Source organism: Corvus moneduloides, chromosome 6 (assembly GCF_009650955.1).
Source record: "Corvus moneduloides isolate bCorMon1 chromosome 6, bCorMon1.pri, whole genome shotgun sequence".
Classification (NCBI taxonomy): Eukaryota; Metazoa; Chordata; class Aves; order Passeriformes; family Corvidae; genus Corvus; species Corvus moneduloides.
The window spans coordinates 1,202,051-1,214,999 of NC_045481.1; the positions used below are offsets into that span (position 1 = coordinate 1,202,051).

The 12,949-nt window shown below is 47.0% G+C and overlaps 1 long non-coding RNA gene across 1 annotated transcript; it reads right to left on the minus strand.

The window, feature by feature from the left end:
* Window positions 1–2,052: 2,052 nt before the first annotated feature.
* On the minus strand, window positions 2,053–7,529 carry LOC116446079. Its single transcript, XR_004241035.1, has 3 exons — window positions 7,047–7,529; window positions 5,975–6,157; window positions 2,053–5,513 (listed from the first exon to the last, which is right to left on the minus strand). It is a non-coding gene; the product is annotated as an uncharacterized LOC116446079 (long non-coding RNA).
* Window positions 7,530–12,949: the final 5,420 nt, after the last annotated feature.

Consider the following 12,949-nt stretch of genomic DNA (forward strand, 5'->3'; position numbering starts at 1 on the left):
TAAAAACAAGCAAAAAAATCCGTCAGCACCACCAAAACCATTTAAAACCAGTTGGTACGTAAATTAGGAAAGTCATAATTAAAATAATTTGGGTTCATTTGGAGAGTGGAGTCCAATGAACTTGGTTTTCTTCTTTAATAAGCTCAATTTAAGTCTCTTCTACACTATCCAGCAAAAAAATGGCTGTACGAAGATGGAAATTATTAATAATTATCATTTTATCTGACTTAATTTTAGACTTGGCCTAAGGCTGAACAAGAAAGTTTAGTCCACCCAGAATTACAAACTGGGCTCGGGCTGGGCTGTCTTTGTGGTTTAATTCCAATGAAACCTCTTCCCATTTTCCCAACGTCTGTAGTTGTGCCAGCACAGGAGCACTGGAATAATTCCTGACTTTTCCCTGGCCATGGGAATTACTCTGAAATAAAAATAGACTTGAGCTTCTTCCCATGCTCCTGCTGTTTCCAAGATGGAAACAGCCAGGGAAGCGATTTCCAGTGGCAGAACACTTTTTAATTAAAATAAAATTATTGGGTTTGGAAGCCTGGGGCATCGGCTGAGCTTTGAAACTCAGAGAGGGAAATCTTGGATTTCGGATTATTGACATCTCCAGTGTGGCATAATGTGGTGAAATTATCCCAGGGATCCACCAGGAACTGGGAATTCTCCACTCAATTAGAATGAGCTCATTCAAGGCAGAGCATAAATCAGGTTTTAAAATAAATATTTCCATGATTTAGACTTTTTAAAATATTTCTATCAGAATTGTCAAACTTTCAAAGCTCTGTTTTCTTTATTTTTGGGATTTTTCCCCACAGAATTCCTGAGATTTTTCCTGCAGCTACGTAAATCTCAGTTTGGTCTTTTCCCAAGATTTTGTAGCTTCCCAGGTGTTTGTCCCATCCCAGGTCACGAGTTCTTCACACTTTTATAGGTTGGGTTCATTTGCACAGCAGGGTTCATTCTCCAATTAAAGCTTCAGTTAATGATGTAATTTCCCCAAGCTTGCCCCCCTGTAGAGGCTTTTGGTTTATACTTTTGGGCCTAGGACGGTCTGGGTGTCCTTGGAGAGCAGGCCCGGAGAGGCTTTGTTCTGTGTGCCTGGCACAGAGAGCAGCAGTGAACAGGGTACAAGGAACTGCAGAGTCACACACCAGGCACTGCGGGGTCTGAGAAACAGCAAAGGTAAAACCCAAGGCTTCATTTCCCCACTTCAGAGGCTTGACAAGGCCTCTACCTCGTCGAGACTCTCTTCTAAATATTCTAAATATCTACTAACAAGATGTGTCTAACAGCAGTATAGATCTATGAACAAGAATTATAATTACAATCATTATAAACAATCTTTAGTCCAGGGCCAGTTTGGTAACTGTGAAACCAGGGCGGGGCAGATACAATCAGCTTGGAATGTTATCCAGTGTAAGATCTGAGTCAGTTCTCAAATTGTAAACAAACTTTGTTGATCTTTTCACTCTGATTGACACGGCAGTTATTAGTTCTGTATCCAAATGAATGTCTTTGGATACACTTTGGACTAGAATCACATGTAAAATCTGGTTCCGAACCTGAGCCAGGGTTACCAACTGTGTAGATAATAAGCACAGGAGAAAATAATTTAAACGACATCATCTTCTGAGTCAAGATTATGAAGAGTTAAACTTTTAGCCAAGAGTCAGAAGCCATTTGTACTGATTGAACCTAAAGATAAGTCAACAAAGAGTTAGGAGCTTAGCCAAGAAGTACAGTGCTATTTACCCTTATGTGCCTGTCTGAAACTTTGCTTACAGTACCTGAACTGTCCTGAGGACAAAAGAAGCTGATGGAATCATAGCCAGCACCCAGATTGCGTGATCAAACACAGGCACGAGGCATGGACCGTCTCCAGAAGGCTTCCCGAGGCTTGCCCACAACAGCAGGTAGGAAGTTCATGGTGACGAAGAGATCCCCGACTTCATCTTTCAAGACCACTGGCTCAAATCCAGACCACGGCCCAAATCAAGAAAAGAACTGCGCGCGTGCACAGGACTAATAACCGCATTTTTATGGGAAGAGGGGCTGGGAGGTGCTGGAGATACGTATGGGATTAACGTGGAACTCTTGGTGAAATAAACAGAGGGCAGATCACCGTGTGAGGGGCTGCCACGTCTCTAGGAGGCGACTCCCGTGCCGCCCGCCTGTAATTAACACACCACTTCCTAACTTTAATTAGTCAGAGAGTTTCTGTCCATGAATACCGAGCTTTTTATCGATTCACTTCGTTTGTATCAGCCCCTGTTTTCTCAGCTGTTTCAGGAGCAGAAGCCTTCCTGACTCTGGAGCAGTGAATCCAGGTTCCTTTGCCAGCGGCTTTGGCTGCGGTGAGGGTGGGCAGCAGGATCTGCAAAGGTCCCTCCGCTCGGCCTGCAGAGCGTCACCGTCCCACCACTGAGCACAGACCCCTCTCCAGGCTGGCAGGGACGTGCAGGGGCGTCCAGTCCTGCGGGTGTGGATAACACGATGTCATTCTGGACCTTCTGCACAGTGGAACCTGAAGCCATTCGATATCTCTGCACGTCAAGTTTCCCCCTCAGGTGAATTTCACCTGGAACATGTGGAATTTGGCATGTGGAAATAAGGCAGCAGAGGGAACACAATTAATCCGTGAACTGAGGGAGAGTGCTGGCAGCTGTGGAGCTGCTCGGCCTCCCAAGGATCAATGACATTTATTTCCAAGCATTTAGAGAACGTTATTTGCATTCGGGAAGGTAATGAACAAATTATTGAATTTTAATTTGCATTTCCGGGCTCTTTGGGGGGAAAATCCACAGATACTTCCAGGCGATTTCAGGCAACATTGGAGGCAAAATTCCGACGCATTTTTGATGTTCTGCCATTCCTGAAACCACCTCCAGAGCAGAGATTTCCATGAACTTCCCACTGCCAGGAGTTACTCCAGCAGCCCAAGAACGCCTCTATTGTACTGGGAATTGTTTTGTCATTTTGCATTCCTGGGAACTGCTGAGAAGGAAAATGAAATAAATAAAAAGCCCAATTTTCTGGGATAAAACCACAGCTTCGGCTGGGAAAATGAGGGGTTTTTTTACTGCACATAATAACATTTGGATAAATCCAGCAGTTTTTTCTCTGGAATAAGTAACCGTGCTAAATGTCCATGTAAATGTTTGAGGTGGGAAAATACACCCTGGGAAATAATAAATACTGGAAGTCAGAGTGCTCACGGAATATGGGATTGCTGCTCATTCCCTGGAAATGGCTGTGCCTTGGACAGGTAAGAAAGGGAGGAAAATAATCCGCAGGTATTTTAACTGGACCCTAATAAACCCTCAGCCAGGAGTTTGTGTTCATGGAGAATTGGAATGCCTGGATTTAATAGATGTTTTAATGGATTTAATTTAATGTTTCCATGGGGTTGAGACATCCAGATCCCTTGACTCCTGCTTTCCCTCTCTCAAACCAGTTATATCTTTATAGCCTGGGTTTTAGCCTTCTTGCCCTTGGAAGTTGTCTCTTTCCATCTTTCCCGCAGATCCTTCAGGTCCTGGAAGGCCGGAATCTATTCCTCCAATTTTCTTACACAAATATCCTGGCATTGAGAGTCCAAAAATCTTGGAAAATCCAAATCTGAAATGTTTTTCCTTGTTCCCCACCCACTGCAGTGACAGAGAAAGGAATTCGATCTTGCTCCCTACAATTCCTGACAGGAAGTTGGAGCCAGGTGGGAATTCCATTCTCCCAGGAACAAGCCCAGCCTTTAACCTGGCCTTTCCAACTTATATTATTCCTCTCCTGATTATCCCTTAAATTCTTTTCCTTGGATCTTTTCATTTGCTTTTCTGAGAAGCTTCGAACTCAGAGCTTGTCCTGGCCTGTGACAAAATCATTCCTTGGGTGTTTTTATGCTGAGGGAGGGATTTGAATTCCACAGGAAGGCAGAAATATTGGGAATGGTGTCATTCGGAGGGAATACCCTGTTCTTTATTTATGGGACAATATATGGGATGCTGTGGAGTGGAGAAATTCATGTTGCTTCAGGCAGCACCAGGAAATAGCAGGAATTATCCATTGTTTTCTATTTATTTGTCCCAAGTCGAATACGGAGTGATAAGGAAAAGCCAGGAATTCTGACCACACCATCCTGGCCTTAGGAATTGTGAAAAACTTGAGGAATTTCACAAATACATGGAGGAAAAAGCACATTTTGTCTTCCTTTTCATTCTCGCTGCTGAAGTCATCATGGGCTGAATTAACGGATGCTTTCATCCCTTTCCTTTGGATTTAAAAATTAAATCTCAAGCAAGTGAAAAAAAAAAAAGGAAAAGAAATCCATTTTTTTAATAAGAATCTCATTTTGTCCTGGTTTATTTATGAGCCCTGCAATTCCTGCTGATCCATGTGCCTGTCTCCAGCCCCAGCCTCCTCAGCAGAAATAAAAGCAGGAATCCGTCATTAAAACGTTTTGCTGAGTCCCGCTGAAAGTTGCCTGGAAAATCTTTCCCTTTCAGGGATTTTCCATCGGGAATTAGCAGCAGGCGAGGGAAATGCTATGATACCTCAAGCACACAATCCAATAAAACCTTTGGAAGTATGAACCTTGAGCTGCCTGATCCATTTATTGGCGGTTGCTCCATGGATTTGCAGGAGGAAGGATGGGAAGCTCTGAACACTCCCCCTGCTGCTCTGGGAGGAGGGAGGGATGAATTCCCTGTTTCTATCCGCTGAAATTCCCTCTCCAGCTCTCCTGGGCACTGGGAGAAGTGCCTATTCCAGTGCTGATGGAAAGGGAGCAGGGAATCGTGGCCTTCCTGCAATTCCGTCTTGGGGTCTCCTCCACACAGGGAGGATCCAAATGGGAGCAGTTTGGGGGTCACTGCTTGGGGTCCCACCTTTTAATGAGGAGAACATTGTGGGGAGCACCGAGTGCCTCAGCAGGGAATATTCCCAAATCCAGGGCTCACTGGGACCATGGATACATCACAGGAGCAGCACCTGTGTCCATGAAGGAATTCCCACTTTTCCAGCCTGGACCCATGCTCTAAAACCCGTCAGAGCTCTTCACAAGCAGGGAATCTGTCACCAGTTCCCAAGGATAATCCTGGAATGTCAAACCCTGGCTGGGACACGGGATCAGCATCACTGCCTGGAATTGGGTTGTTGTGGAAATTTTGCTGGATTTTGGGTTTTTTCAAGAAAACAGAGAGAGCTCTCTAGGAGTTCAGATTCCCCAGCCGTGAGAGTCCATTAGAGCCAACAAATTCCAGATTGCAGGGTCATTGCACACTGTTAATATCAATAAGAATTAATTTAATTATAATAAACTACCATTTAATTAATGAATAAGTATTAATAACACTGATATTAATGTTAATAATCATTATCCAGAACTCTAATAACTAGAATAATAGTTAGAATAATATTCTAATAACTACATCTAGGGTTCTAATAATTCTAATAACTGACCTGTGGCAAACACTTCCCAATACACCTTTCCCACACTCTTTTCCAATGGAATCATTCTGTTTTAAAATCATGGAATCATTAAGGTTGGAAAAGACAGGGCAGGGCCACCTCCCACTGTCCCAGGCTGCTCCCAGCCCCAATGTCCAGCCTGGCCTTGGGCACTGCCAGGGATCCAGGGGCAGCCCCAGCTGCTCTGGCAATTCCAGCCCAGCCCCTGCCCACCCTCCCAGCCAGCAATTCCCAATTCCCAATCTCCCATCCAGCCCTGCCCTCTGGCACTGGGAAGCCATTCCCTGGCTCCTGTCCCTCCATGCCTTGGCCCCAGTCCCTCTCCAGCTCTCCTGGAGCCCCTTGAGGCCCTGCAAGGGGCTCGGAGCTCTCCCTGGAGCCTTCCCTTCTCCAGGTGAACATTCCCAGCTCCATTATTTTCTCTGGATTTATTTTATTCATTTGAAGTTCCCAAAAAATTGAAAATCCCCTAAGGACACACAAAGGAGTTTGGGGAATGCCGTCAGACCTGGATTAAATCTCCAGGATCCCAGATTCCACTTCATTAATTCAACTGGAGACAGGGAAATCCCACAACAGCCACAAGATTCCTGCTCCAAACCTCTCCTGCTTCCATGGAGTTGAGGCTGGGAATTCCTCAGGTCAGGAATATTTGATCCAACCAGCACCTGCAGCTGGCATTGCACTGAGGCTGGAAAAATCCATGTGGGAATAATAATAACAGCAATAATAATAGTAATAATAACTGTAATAACACTAATAATAATAATAATAATAATAATAACAGAAATTCCAACAAAGGTGACATTCTCCCCGCTGGATTCCGCTTTAGGAAGTGGAAAAACTTCCCAAAATCCATGGTGGAAAAGCCAAGGTTGTGCTCATCCAACACGTGTCAGCCAGCTCCTCAGAGACTGCAGCACTAATTAAATTATTAATTCACAATCTCAAATTAGTGCTGCACAAATATTTGTAAAGGCCAGTTCTGGGAATGCTGGAGGTGAGGAATGAAACCTTGGAGCCGATTCCTCCTCCAGCCCCAAATAAATGAAGCCCTTCCTGCTGCCTGGCTCTTTGGGAATTGGGAATTTTCCTTTCCTCCTGGATATGGATGATTTAGTTATTTATTTATTTATAAAGTCACCCTGGTCCTGCTCTTTTTGGGCTGCAAAAGGAAAGGCCCTTTTGTGGGATGTGTTTCACACTGAGGGGTTTTCCAGGCTCATTCCAGGCTGGGAATGTGGCTTGGAATATCTCAGGATTCCCGGCAGGGGGGAGGGAGGGTATTTTATGCTGTGTTTTATTTTAATATTTAATAACACAGATAAAAAGAAATTAAAATATTTCATTGCCTGCTTTTCCCCACCAGAGGTTCATGGAAACTTCCCAATCCATTTCATACTGGAAATATTCATTTGGATTCTTCCTGGTTTTATTTTATTTGGGTTTGGCTTTTTAATTTTAATTTGCCATTCCAAGCCTAATTGCAGCAATAATTAACTAATTAATTAATTAAAGCAATCTAGGTGACTCTGGCTCTGTTCCAGTGGTTTTAATTCTGTTCTCCAGGTCCATCTCACCTGAGAAATCTTTGATTCCTTGAGCAGGAAATCTTGGATTTGGAGAAATGCCAAGAGATTCATCCTTTGATTTCATGGATCTTGGGAATGGTGGAGATACACAAAGAGCCTGAAATTCCTGGTTCCAAGCATGAGGAGCTGCTGGACATCAGTGGGGAAAACACCTGTGGCCACCACCAAAACAAATCCCACCAGGGAATAACTCGGCTCAGCTGGATTTCCCTGGAAGTAGGAACGTGTCCCTTCTGCCGGATCTCCAATTCCATCCTGGAACATGGTCCTTCATCCCACTCGATCATTTTCCTCGGGCACTTGGAAAACTGGGCAGGTTGGGAATCTCCTCCTTGTCTGTCCATCCCAGCTGGAATTGTGGGATGAGCTGGTGGATTTGGGACCAACATCTCCAAAAAGCTGAGGGTGCAGCAGAGGGGATCAGATCCCATCCCATCCCATCCCATCGATTCCATCTCATTGATTCCATTCCATCCCATCCCACCCCATTGATCTCATCCCATCCCATCCCATCCCATCCCATCCCATCCCCATCCTGTCCCGTCCCATCCCGTCCCATCCCATCGATTCCATCGCATCCCATCCCATCCCATCCCATCCCATCCCATCCCATCCCATCCCATCCCATCCCATCCTTTACTCTGATCCCATGTGAGGGAATTTCAGGGAAAAACCTGCTTGGATCACAAACCAAATGAGGGCTGAAGTGGATTAATGATTAATTAACTGGCAATTAACTGCAGGTTTGGGATCAATGGCAGTGACATCACAGGTGAGGGACACTTTCAAAAGGGTGAGAAATTCCTGTGACCTCCTGGACTCCGGTCTAGAATCCCAGGATGTTGTAACTCCGCCCCAAATCCTGGGAAAAGGTGTGCAAAGCCCTCCTGGACACAGGATCTGCCAAGGAGGCTCTTCTGGGGCCTTGGAGAGGTGGTGGTGGCACCTTGGAGGGATGGTGGTGCCACCTGAGCGGCTCCTGGAAGCTCCAAAGTTGCTTTTACCTCATCCCATCCACGCTCTCTTCCCACTCTCAGGAATTCTCCTGTTGCTTTGTCACCTCTTCCTGAACTTCTTCTTTTCCAAAGACTTTGTGACCTTCACCAAATTAAAATAAAAACCAAAAAACCCCCAAGAGCTCCCTCTGAACCAATAAATAAATTTTTTCAAAAGTTTTAAAAGTGAAAAAAAATTAAATTAATAAAAATAAAAATAATAAAAAAAGCAAACAAAAAAAACACAAAAAAAACAAACAAAAAAACCAAACCAACCCCCCCCCCCCCAAAAAAAATAGGAATTAAAGAATCTGAACCTCCTGCATTGCTAAGATCCTAGGAAAAGCTTTTCCCAATTGAAGCAGCCGAGCTGGGAGGGAGAAGGGAAAGGATCCAGTCATGGAGCAAAAGTTCCTTCTGAAAGGCAAAAGGAGGGAAAAAAAGAAAATCCAAAAACTGGTGGGAAGGAGAAGTTCCCATAGCAACAGCACCACTTTTTCCAGGGAAAAGGAGGAAAGAATCAAGGATATGGAAGAGGGAATCAAAGCAGCTTAAGGGATATAAAAAAATAGGGTTTGTTTATGAATTATGGATAAGGCTGCTGAGAATTCCCATAAATCAACTCGGAGGGAAATGGAAATGGAAATGTTGAATGAGTCTATGGAAAAGAAAAAGGATATTATTTGCATTCTAACACTTCCCTATAAATTATTTTGGAAAACAACTCTGTGAGGGAAGTTGAACAAAAAAAGGCCAAATATTTAAATGTAACTCCAGCTCTGGGATGGGGGGGTTTTCCGGCTTCCAGCGGCATGGGATGAACCACCAGGAGTGTGGGAGAACCAGAGGAACCCTTGGGTTTCACTGTGGCTCCTAAAGTACCCTGCAAACATCCCAGAATTGTTTGGGATGGAAGGAAACTTCCAAACCATCCCACCCCACCCCTGCCATGGCAGGCAGGGACACCTCCCACTGTCCCAGGCTGCTCCCAGCCCCAATGTCCAGCCTGGCCTTGGGCACTGCCAGGGATCCAGGGGCAGCCCCAGCTGCTCTGGCAATTCCAGCCCAGCCCCTGCCCACCCTCCCAGCCAGCAATTCCCAATTCCCAATCTCCCATCCATCCCTGCCCTCTGGCACTGGGAAGCCATTCCCTGGCTCCTGTCCCTCCAGGCCTTGTCCCCAGTCCCTCTCCAGCTCTCCTGGAGCCCCTTTAGGCCCTGCAAGGGGCTCGGAGCTCTCCCTGGAGCCTTCCCTTCTCCAGGTGAACATTCCCAGCTCTCCCAGCCTTTCCTCCCAGCAGAGCTGCTCCATCCCTTGGATCATCCTGCTGCCTCCTCTGGGCTCTCTCCAGCAGCTCCAGGTCCTTCCTGTGCTGTGGAGAGGCTGGAACAGCCTGGAAAGAACTTGTCCTAAAAGGAAAATATTTTCCGGCGGAATTCAGAGTCATCCTAAGGCATCACCGGAAGAGACCCGTTGGGAGAAAGCATGGAATATCCTGTGCCATGTGCTCTGTGATGGCCCTGCTGGAGCAGGGAGCTTGGATCAGATCATCCACTGTGATCCCTTCCAAGTTGAACCATTCCATGAATTCCCGTGCCATGATTTCACCTTCTGGCCCGAGGATCCTTCACTTCACTTCTTCTCCCAAGAAGATCCACAAGAGCAGGTCGGACATGAGCTTTTCCACCTTATCCTCTTCAGTCTGATCAGAAGTGGTGAGGAAAACCTGGATGAAGTTCCTAAGAGACAGATTTCCTAGGAAACCCAGGCATGGAATGATGGAGAAGCAGCTACATGCACACAAACAAGCTGCAGAGATCCTTCATGGAGCCCGTAGGGGATTTGGGTCTCTCTGGGCACAGGGTGACCCCGTTGGGTCCCCAGGTCTGAGCCATCAGTGGGGAAAAATCCCATCAATGGGGAAAAAATTCCGTCAGTGGGGAAAAAATTCTGTCAGTGGGGAAAATTCCCGTCAGTGGGGAAAATTCCCGTCAGGAAAAAAGCCTGTTCGAAGGTTTAACAACCTTTCCATGAAGAAATTCCTTCTGGTGTCCAGCCTGGACCTCTCCTGGCACAGCTTGAGGCCGTTTCCTCTTGTCCTGTTAAAAAATCCACCTGGAAAAGACCTTTCTAGGCAGGGCCTGGTGTCAGAGGTTTATAAAAGCCTGATTCCCATTGGGAATGCACCACACGTTCCTTGACAATATTCCTGCCTTTATCCACCACAAATAAAGTTCCTGCCTGGTTACTCACATGAAAAATCAACTTCTGCTCCGAGGAGAAATTCCCACACTGAAGTGCAGATTAAACTCTCCGATCACCTGGATCATAACGAGAATGTCACAGCCCATTAAACTCCCTCAGAAATCCCGATAGCCGCTCTCCTGGCAGGAAGGACACGGAAATCTTTCATTCTTTGCTGAAGGAGAAGCTGTTCTGTGCCACGGGAGACCAAGAGGCCATGGATGCCTGGGCAGGGATTGAGGAGCTGCCCTGTGCCAGGCCGGCCCAGACAATCCTGATTAGTTCCACCCGGCCAGGAATTCCTGCCTGCCCTGCAAATCTGCCAAAGCACCCGGAAAATGGGAGCAGGAACACCTGGCAGGGATCCCGGAGGAGCAGCATGGAGGACAGCCTGCACAGCCACCCCATCCGGAGGGAAATTCCTGCTGCTTCAGCTTTTCCCAGGCACATACAGGCAGGAGGAGCTCAGGCAGCTGTGGCTGGAGGGGAATTCCTTCCTGGCACCTGCAAGCAATTTCCTGGAGCCGGGAGATTGGATCCTAATCACAGATTCCACGAGATCAGAGATGTTTAGGGCAAGGCAGGCTTTGATCTCCTGTCATGTCAATGAGGTGGGAGGTCATGGAGAGGTTTTTCCTCCCCCAAGTCAAAAAGGATCATGGAATGGGATGGATTTCAACAGAATCATGGAAGGATTTGGGCTGGATTTGGGATGTGACAGCTACACCATCACCTTAAACATCACAGAATCATGGAATGGTTTGGGATTGAAGGGACTTCAAAGTTCCACCCCTGCCATGGCAGGGACACCTCCCACTGTCCCAGGCTGCTCCCAGCCCCAATGTCCAGCCTGGCCTTGGGCACTGCCAGGGATCCAGGGGCAGCCCCAGCTGCTCTGGCAATTCCAGCCCAGCCCCTCCCCACCCTCCCAGCCAGCAATTCCCAATTCCCAATCTCCCATCCAGCCCTGCCCTCTGGCACTGGGAAGCCATTCCCTGTGTCCTGGCCCTCCAGCCCTTGGAAATCCTCCCTCTCCATTTTTCCTGCAAGGCTACAATGATCTCTCCCTGGAGCTTCTCCTCTCCAGGCTGGACATTCCCAGCTTTCCCAGCCTTTCCTCCCAGCAGAGCTGCTCCATCCCTCTGCTCATCCTGGTGCCTCCTCTGGGCTCTCTCAGCAGCTCCAGGTCCTTCCTGTGCTGGATCCAGGGCTGGAGCCAGGATTCCAGGTGGGATCTCACCAGAGCAGGGCAGAGGGGCAGAACCCCAATCCCTTTCCTGCTGCCCATGCCGGGGCTCAGCCCAGGGCATGGAGGGTTCTGGGATGGGGCATTTCCAGCTCTCACCCACAGCACCCAAATCCTTTCCCAGGACTGTTCTATCTGCTCATCCCAGCCTGGACTGATCCCAGGGGTTGCCCCAGCCCAAATTCAGCACCAGGACATGGATTGGGATTCACCCACAGGGACCACCTCAGGAGCTCTCCTCAGGCTGAGGAACTCCTGGTGACAATGGGGGTTGTTCCCTTCATGTCCTTGTTCCTCTGGATGTTACCAACATTCCTTCCGGGCTGTTCTTCCCATTCCCTTGGGAATCATCACTGATGTTCTTTTGCACCTTCCCCTCATTCTATCAGCCTTGGAGAGACCCTTCTAAGGGTTAATAATGTCTGTTCCAAGGAGTCAAAATGTCCCTTCCGAGGGGTCAATAATGTCCCTTCCAAGGGTTAATAATGTCCGTTCTAAGAGGTCAACAGTGTCCCATCCAAGGGTTAAAAACACCTCATCCAAAGGTTAAAAATGTCCCTTCCAGGAATTAAAAATGTCCCCTCCAAGGTTTAAAAGTGTCCCCTCCAAGGGTTAAAAGTGTCTCTTCCAAGGGGGTGACAATGTCCCTTCCAGGGGTTAAAAATGTCCCTTTCCAAGGGTCAATAATGTCCCTTCCAAAGGGTTAAAAAATCTCCCTCCAAGGGGTGAGCATCCCTTCCAAGGGTTAATAATGTCCCTTTCAGGGGTCAAAAATGTCCCTTCTAGGGGTTTATAATGTCCCTTCCAAAGGGTGAATAATGTCCCTTCCAGGAATTAATAATGTCCCTTCCAAGGGGTCAATAATGTCAATGGTCAGTGGTCAATGGTCAATAATGTCAGGGGGTCAATGTCCTCAGCCTCGCTTCTCTTCACAGAAAATGAGGAACGAGACAAATCCAAATCCTTTTTTTGCTTCAATGGAGAAAATATTCCAAGACTTGCTCCTAAATCATCTTCCTTGCTAATGGGTGGTGATTGCAGGCACAGGGAGAGCCCAGCTGGGGCTTAAACCGCCTCTAGAGCTCCTCCTAATTGGAATTACGGGTCCTGCTGCTCGCCCAGCAAGAGGCTTCTCCCTGCTGATCCCATTCCCTGCTGGCTCGGAACACACCGGAATACTGAGATGCAGATAAACCTGGGCAGATTGACCACTCAAGAGATAAGAAAGTCTTTGATTGGATTGAAAAAGAAATCAAGAGCTGCCTTTAATTAAAGAGATTTATTTATCAGGACACCTGATGGAAAGCGCAGCCTGGCATTTCCCATTGGATTCAGTCCGGGGAACATCTGGGACAGCATTGTGTAGGGAACACGGGTCCTGGGGAGTTTGCTCAATGTTGGGAATA